Below are 8261 nucleotides of genomic sequence, written 5' to 3'. Positions count from 1 at the left end.
AATAAGGAGTTCATTTGTTCTCATTAAGCCTGAAACCAAGAAACAAAGCGATTGGCACAATTACAGCAGATTCATTCCAAGCATAGGGTCTCAAGAGAATTCCTATGTTATTTATTTTCTTCCTTACCCGAGTCTATCCTTCTTTGTTGATCTCACAATGCTGTTACCTATCCATCTTTGTTGTGCCTTGATCAAATTCTTTAAAGGGGCATCCTTCCTTCCTCTCTTTCATGAAGAAATTACTGATTAGAAATAAGTGGCCAGGTAAAAGCTATGTGTTGGAGCCCTGATGTTCACCTGTAAAATCATGTCTAATCACTTTACTTCACAGAAGGGAGGAAGGAAGAATGGATTCAATTGGGGCCAATCCTACCTGTTCTCCTTTGTTGATCTCCAGACGCACTTTGACCTATTGCGTGCTATGCTGCGTTCGGGTTGCCAAATTGACAGGCTTTAGCATGGGAATCCAGATGATTGGCTGCTGTGGGACTGTCCTGGGTCACGATTGGGCGGTGAGTGACAGGGAGGAGATCCCTGGTGTGACTGGGCCCAGTCGAGTGAAGAACAGATTCCCTTCCCACGATGCCTAGGAGCTCTGAATCAGCACTGGGCTCCGGTTGAGACGGGGCATCAATCACAACACGACACCGCTTGTGTCAGCTTTTTCCCCCACCACGCTCGATGGTGCTTTCTGCAGGATCCACGCAATGGAGATCAAACAAATGAACGAATAGAGAGCATTATAGCAATAGAAGTTGGTTCTGTTCTGACGATCAATGTACGCCTTCGGGGATCAGAGGGTTTCTGTATGCAATCAGTGATGCTTGGGTTGTGTTTTGTAAATCCTGTTTTTGTATGCACATGTGCGTTCATGTGTCTGTGTGTATTTTCGTGTGCATATCAATGACTCTGAGAAATGTTCTAAATGTGTTTCCCCCCATTTAATTCAATAGAAGAATCATGCGTAATCAATATCTTCCATTCAGTATGTCAATTATTTATTTTCCTACTTCTATACCTCAGTGCACATGTAAGAGAGTGTCTGCTGTGTGAAATGTTTTTCCCTCTGATGCCTCTGTGTGTCTGTCTGTCTGTCTGTCTGTCTGTCTGACTGTCTCTGTGTGTGTGTGTGTGTGTGTGTGTGTGTGTGTGTGTGTGTGTGTGTGTGTGTGTGTGTGTGTGTGTGTGTGTGTGTGTGTGTGTGTGTGTGTGTGTGTGTGTGTGTGTGTGTGTGTGTGTGTGTGTGTGTGTGTGTAAGAGTGTGTAAGAGTGTGTAAGAGTGTGTAAGAGTGTGTGTGTGCCTCAGTGTCTTCTCTCCCCACCTGTCCTTGTTACATGACTGGTGCCTGTAGCTGGCACCACCTACAAGTCTGGTGTAATTAAAGTATTTGATCTCCCTCCCTCCCTGTGGAGACGCCACCACTGCACTGCTTTCTAGACCAGCACACGCACAACGCTGTTGCCACTGTGATCAATGACTGAGCAAGAGGCGCTAGCCACAAACTGACAGTGCAGAGATTGAACAAGGGGAGGAAGGAGGGGGAGAGGAAGGGGGAGGGAGGGGAGGCAGTGGGAATGAGTGAGGGTTAGAAAAGAGAGAGAGAGTTCAGGGAGGTACTGTAATAATGCAGTGCAAGAGGAAGCCAACATGATAATTGAGAAAACATCAAAATGGAGAATAGGTTGTTGCAGTTTTATGTTAGGTAAAAGTACATGCAAACACAGTCTTTTACATACGCACACACACACACACTTATACATACACATACACACACATACACACACACACATGCACACACATTTACACACATACACACACACAAAGGTCACCTAGATCTGACCAGACCTGAGTCAGACAGAACCAAGCACCTTGCACATAATCCTCCTTCGGACTGTCTTGCCTCCCTGCCACACACACCTCCTGACCCCATCCATCTCTGCCTCCATCCCCCTCTCCATTCAGCCACCCCCACCCCTCCACACACACTTATCCAGGCCTCTCTCCTGGCTGACCTTGGGGTCTGAGAGGCGGATCAGGGACAGAGAGACTGGAGTGTTGTTGTCTTCATGTCAGCCTGTGTGTGTGTGTGTGTGTGTGTGTGTGTGTGTGTGTGTGTGTGTGTGTGTGTGTGTGTGTGTGTGCGTGCGTGCGTGCGTGCGTGCGTGCGTGCGTGCGTGCGTGCGTGTTGCTGCTCTTTAATTATTTGTTACTTTTATTTCATTTTTTTTACTTCTCTATTTTTTTTTTACTTAACACTTCTTTTTCTTAAAACTGCATTGTTGGTTAAGGGCTTGTAACTAAGCATTTCACTGTATGGTCTAAACCTCTTGTATTCGGCGCATGTGACAAATAACATTTTATTTGATTGGATCTTTCTACATCACCCTGTCAATTATTTTCTCCTGTCAGCTCATGCTGTCCCAATCAGTATTATTGTATATCTCTTTCTTTTCCGTTTCATCCTCCCCCTCTTCCCTGTCCCTGTCTTATACCTCCGCCTCCCTCGTTCCCTCCCTCTCTCCCCCGCTTTATGTTATACATCCCTTTCAGCGAAAAAGTGACACGTCATCGGATCCGACCTGGGTGCGGGTTCTTTTTTTTCTTGATGGTAATCAGTTTGCAAATCAGTGCAGTGTCAATAAGAGTGTTGCCAAGTTGTTTGTATCACTCCGCCTTAATCTGAGAGACAGTGGAAGCGTTGCGGACTGCCGAACACACCGTTTGGAGTGGATTTGTGTTCTAAGAGAGGCTCACAAGGCGGAGAAGAGAGAGATATTACTTTTTGAAAGTGAAGCATTCTATATAACCCTCAAGTGTTGAAGACGAGGGCTGTGTCCCAAACGGCACCATATTCCCTATATTTGTATTTTTTATTTTTTTATTTAACTAGGCAAGTCAGTTAAGAACAAATTCTTATTTTCAATGACGGCCTAGGAACAGTGGGTTAACTGCCTTGTTCAGGGGCAGAACGACAGATTTTTACCTTGTCAGCTCGGGGATTCAGTATAGCAACCTTTCGGTTACTGACCCAACGCTCTAACCACTAGGCTACCTGCCGCCCCAGGCCTATGGACCCTGGTCAACAGTAGTGCAGTACATAGGGAATAGGGTGCCATTTGGGATGCGGCTGAGGATGTAACAGAATAAAAAAGCTCTGCATCACAATGTTCCATACTTTATGATTCACGGTTCATTGATTAATTATTATGTTATTAAAGGAGTCGGCCGCAGGGCTGGAAAAGCATTCATGTGGTTCCATGTGCTTTTAATATGGACAACATCCCAAAACTGTCCCTGCAGACTGGGTTTTTAACTCAAAATTAAATTAAGTCTTTAGGGCCAGTTTCCCAGACACATGTTCAGCCTAGTCCTGGACTGAGAAGCACTTTTAATGGAGAATTCAACATGATTTTTACTCTAGAATCAGGCTTAATATGTGTCTGGGAAACTGGCCCAGTTCAAACTGGAGACTGGCCCAACTTAAGAGATATTTGTTCAATGTTTAAATAAATAGTTTTGTTTATTTACTGTTTCTCTTCTCACTGAGTACACCAAACATTAGGAACACCTTCCTAATATTGAGTTGGACTCCCCCTTTTGCCCTCAGAACAGCCTAAATTTTTCAGGGCATGGACTCTACAAGGTGTCGAAAGCATTCCACAGGGAGGCTGGCCCATGTTGACTCCAATGCTTCCCACAGTTGGGCCACACATTCACAATCCATGTCTCAATTGTCTCAAGGCTTAAAAATCCTTCGTTAACCTGTCTCCTCCCCTTCATGTACACAGAAAACCCAGCCAGCTCTATATTATCCATGTATTATCCGTGTCGTCGTTCAGCTACGACTCGGTGAAACAGAAGATATTACAGTTATTAATGTCCCGTTGGTAGGATAGTCTCGACCGTAGATCATCCTCACGTTGAGTTGGGTATATCGCTCCTGTTTTCTACCGTTTGCACACTTTTATTTTATAGTCGGCAAGTAAAGGCAATGAACATTGAAACGCGAGCAGCCTGTTAATTACAAACAAAACAGCAAAAGCAACTTTGTATTGAAGTGGGATTGCGCATTTTCCAACTCATGATTACATCTTCGGTCGTCGTGGGAAAGACATAGCTTTAAAAAGTTGTGTGAGGAGGTAGCAGGGCTGAGGGGGAGTTTGGAGTTTAGCCAGAGTGAATTCTCCCGCTCCAAGGAGAGAACAAGGCAATCACAGCTAAAGTAAAAACCCTTGAATCCAACATGGATGGTCTACTCAGGGAAAACAGGGTGATGAGGGAGTTGCTACTAGACATACAAAGCCGTAGCATGCATGAAAATGTAATATTTTCTGGGGATTCCTGAGGACGATTCCAATAATCCAGAGGGGGCGATCAGAGAGTTCATGCGATCCGCCTTAAAACTTCCAAGAATCCCCAACCTATAATCGCAAAATTTGAACACAACCAACAAAAGGAGCTGATCAAAAGCACGGGAAGGGAGCTTAAAGGGACCAAATTCGGTCTCAATGACCAATTTCCCCAGGAGATAAACGAACGTCGCAAGATGCTGTACCCTGTACAGAGGCAACAGGGGGAGCGGAATAAGCGTGCCTTTCTCATTGTGGACAAACTTTTTATAGATGGACAGCTCCATAAACCATGGCTGTACTAAATTCTACGGGGACGTCAGGTTCCAAAAAAAAAAGTATGTAAAAATATCTGAACATGAAGTTGATATGAACACACACACACTCAATTACATGCTCACTTACACATACAGACTTCTACATACACACACGAACTTGATCTCTCTCTCTTCTCTCTCTACTCTCGCTCTCTCTTTCTCTCTTCTCTCCCTCTCTCCCCTCTCTCTCTATTGTCGAGAACTTTTCTATAATTGAATATGTTTTTTGTTTATCTATCTTTTCTATGTCTTCGTCTACATGTTTACCTATGTTTACAACAAGCAAGGGGAAGAACAGGGACATTGGGGAAGAATAACATATTGTATGGGATACATTTGTACTGTAGTGAAGCCATCTCTATACTAATGCAAGGTCTCTTTCAAGATCATGTGAAACGTCAATTGCTATGGAAATGTTGGGATGTGTGTGTTTTTCTATGAAAGTTATGTTAAAGGTAATTATGATGCAACTATGGTGGTGATGCGATATGGATTACAATTATCATCTTGAATATTAAGGCTATTCTCACTTCATGTTACACACAGACACCCAACCATGCAAATTGGCTGGGTTATTATTTATTTGGACATCACACATTATAGTCTTACTCTTATCCAGACATCATACACACTCTGACTAAAACACATCCAATATCATACAAATCAACCTACTTAGATTTACTACACACATAATATCTTGAATTTTCTAACATCTGTGGCATTGGCTCACGGGCACACAGGCAAGGGAATAAAACAAATATTGCTAGAACCTGTTCTAAATATCAGACATTTGAAATCTCTCATTTAGACCGTGATAATACCTCTTATGGCAGTAACTTTACAAGAAGTAATTATGGTAAATTTAGACTGAGAATAGTGTCTAGTTATGGTAAGGGGTGAAATAAGTATAGCCAGATATAATTGTAACAGTTTAGCAGATTATAAAAAAGAAGATCTGTCTTTACGTGGCTAAAAGAAAAGAAATATAACATATACTGATTACAGGAAACTAACTCTACATGCTTAGATGAAATTGTGTGGAAAAAGGAATGGGGTGGTGAAATAATTTTCTGCCATGGACAAAGGAACTCAAAAGGTGTGATGATATTATGTTGATCTGAATGTGCAAATAGTCAGGAATGATTCGCAAGGAAGATGGATCTTTTTTAATATGAAAGTGGATGAAAAACAGATTTGGCTCATTAACCTGTATAGTCCAAATCAGGATGATCCATACTTCTTTGAAAATATTTATTCAAATTTATTGAACTTACAGGCAACAAATGATCTAATCATTATGGTAGGAGACTATAACACAGTGTTGAGTACCTCAATGGACCGTAAAGGAATTCACTCTACAAACTATCATCACAGTGCCCATAAGGAAATCACAAATATTATGGACACATTAGAAATAGTGGATATTTGGAGACTGGAGGTTGGAGGTTTAGGGGGGCTGGTGGGAGATCTGTCGACATGCCCTTGAGCAGGGCGTTGACCCTAGTGTGTCGCTCTCGATGAGAGGCTGTTAAATGACTAATGTGATGTAGCTGTTGAGTGGCTTCACTGCAAGTATATTGTATGTTTTAAATATTCAATACATTTAAAAATATTAAAATGGGATCATAGCTTTCACCTGGATTCACCTGGTCAATCTATGTCATGGAAGGAGCAGACGTTCTTAATGTTTTGTACATTTCAAGCTTGATGTTACGCTGTGTTTACATTGTGTCATAGAATATGTACTGCAGTCAGAACAGCCGTCGGTAAATCGCCTACGACTTTGTTAGTGTGGTAATGATATTCTACGAGCCTTATTAAAAGACAGCTTAAGGTCATGATGGTTTACAAGTGGAGCAGTCAATACTTTATCTGTCCCTGTAGTGCTGCCGTGTCTTTCGGAGTGCATAAAACAGGGAGAGAATACCCTGTGGGATCGTGGAATTCTAGCCCCACCATATCTTTTCTGATTTTCCTCCCAGGTGTTTAAGAGTATTCCTTGTGGAGTTAGGTTCATCTCCCAGCCAAGGCTCTTGCTTGGATAGCTTTCAATAAAGCCCAGTGATTGTCTGGAAGACTGGTTATCCAGGAGTGAATAGCCTGGTCCTAAATCTGTTTGTGCTGTCTGGAATAATAATGACCATAGGAGTTGGCAAGATAGAACAAACAGATCTGGGACCAGAGGAGAATACAGAACAAACAGGCCTGGGACCAGAGAGCAATACAGCACAAACAGGTCTGGGACCAGGCTACAAGACAGTAGAAACAGGTCTGGGACCTGGCTACAAGACAGCACAAACAGATCTGGGACTAGAGGACAATACAGCACAAACAGGCCTGGGACCAGGCAACAAGACAGCATAAACAGGTCTGGAACCAGGCTACAAGACAGCACAAACACATCTGGGACTAGAGGACAATACAGCACAAACAGGCCTGGGACCAGGCAACAAGACAGCATAAACAGGTCTGGGACCAGGCTACAAGACAGCACAAACACATCTGTGACCAGGGCAGCACAACCAGGTCTGAGACCAGGCTACTGAACCACTGCATTGGAAGATATGTGTGTTAACATTTTTGCCTAAAAATGACTTACCCAAATCTAACTGCCTGTAGCTCAGGACCTGAAGCAAGGATATGCATATTCTTGATACCATTTGAAAGGAAACACTTTGAAGTTTGTGGAAATGTGAAATTAATGTCGGAGACATTAACACATTAGATCTGGTAAAAGATAAAAACAAAGACAAAAACATGCATATGTATATTTTGATATATATATATATGTTTTTTTCCCATCCTCTTTGAAATGCAAGAGAAAGGTGTCACGAATCCCGCTTCCTGAGTCTGGGTTTGCCTGTGTGTCTGTCCTGGAGTGTGTTTCAGGTGTCCTGGAACGCACCCTGTCTGGTTGCCGGGCGAATTAGCTCATTGGGAGATTGATTTCACCCGCACCTGTTTCCCGTCAGTAATCTGCACACCTGTCCTGATCATCATCTCTACCCTTCAAAAGCTCTGACCTGACTTCCATTCCCTGCCGGATCGTTAGCCATGAACAGTATGTTGTGCCTGAGTACCAGACTCCAGTTGGATAGAATTTGTTTTGTTGTTTTCATTTACGTATTGCTTGCCTTGAACTTACCTCCGTTTGTTTTGTCTTCAGTTACTCACCTGGATCATTCACTCCATTCCCGCCTGGTTGACAGAGGATTCTGCTACTACATTGGATTCACCTATTTCCTCTCATCTACTCACCACCGCTGCCCGCTACGCCATCTGGATATATCTACCTTTTCACATTTCACTGTAAATAAATACTCACCTTCTTCCTACGCTCCTTGTCCTGGTCTGCTTCTGGGTTCGATCTTGAAAGATCGTGACAAAAGGCCAATATATGACTTAGGAATCTAGGTGCAATTTAGATTTTGGCACTAGATGGCAGTAGTGTATGTACAAAATTTTAGACAGATCCAATGAACCATTGCATTTCTGTTCAAAATTCTGCATTTATGTTTTATCAAGACTGCCCAAATGTGCCTAATTGGTTTATTAATACATTTTCAAGTTCATAACTGTGCACTCTCCTCAAAC

General features: G+C 42.7%; 1 long non-coding RNA gene across 1 annotated transcript; it reads left to right on the top strand.

Moving 5' to 3' along the window:
* The first annotated feature begins 2166 nt into the window (after positions 1-2166).
* On the top strand, positions 2167-8002 carry LOC129837545 (uncharacterized). Its single transcript, XR_008756726.1, has 2 exons — positions 2167-7728; positions 7834-8002. It is a non-coding gene; the product is annotated as an uncharacterized LOC129837545 (long non-coding RNA).
* Positions 8003-8261: the final 259 nt, after the last annotated feature.

This window comes from Salvelinus fontinalis, chromosome 38 (genome assembly GCF_029448725.1).
Source record: "Salvelinus fontinalis isolate EN_2023a chromosome 38, ASM2944872v1, whole genome shotgun sequence".
Taxonomy (NCBI): domain Eukaryota; kingdom Metazoa; phylum Chordata; class Actinopteri; order Salmoniformes; family Salmonidae; genus Salvelinus; species Salvelinus fontinalis.
Note: the sequence above shows the minus strand (reverse complement) of the source record. Positions and strands in the feature narration are given on the sequence as shown.